Raw genomic sequence first — 746 nt, 5'->3', positions numbered from 1 at the left:
AAGTGTTATATGCCTTCTATGTTTGCACATCAGCCTCTCCCTCTCTCTGGAAGTTATTTTGTAAGTGTCACTGTGTCAATTTATTGTTATGTGGTGCTGTAAACAACAACAACAACAACAAAAAACCGGCATAGCATGTTTACAAAAGGGAATCCTGAGGGAAGGAAGTTATTAGCAACAAACACAGAAGGTGAGTGTTATTTGTGAAAAAATGCATGGTACCAGAAGGAAATGATCTTTCAATTATAAAGGAAAAAAACCACAAATATTGAAAAAAATAAATAAAACAAATACTGTGTTTCTACCAACAAATCTTCCTTAATTAATTACTAGAGGCTGTACATAAAGTGGAATGCCCGTGACAAATAAATAAATGATGACCAATATGAATTGGATAGTGCCTTTACAAAAGAGTACAAGTACTTTATACAGTCCCAACACCAAGAAAGACAGGAGACAAGCCTTATACTTAAGTGTTTTAGACCTTTAATGTTTGGGAGTAGGGTCAATATATTGACTAAATTTAAACTTTGATAATTTCAATGCATATGTTAGCATTTCTAAAATCATCATTACAACAGTAGAAACAGTACATATAACTCAAACTAGTGAAAGGAAAATTTGAATGTTGTTGTTGTTGTCAGGTGCCATCGAGTCGGAACTGACTCATAGCGACCCCATGCACAGCAGAACGAAACAATGTCCAATCCTGGGCCAACCTCACTACCGCTGCCACACTTGACACC

This window comes from Chrysochloris asiatica, unplaced genomic scaffold (assembly GCF_000296735.1).
Source record: "Chrysochloris asiatica unplaced genomic scaffold, ChrAsi1.0 scaffold00056, whole genome shotgun sequence".
Lineage (NCBI taxonomy): Eukaryota > Metazoa > Chordata > Mammalia > Afrosoricida > Chrysochloridae > Chrysochloris > Chrysochloris asiatica.
Note: the sequence above shows the minus strand (reverse complement) of the source record.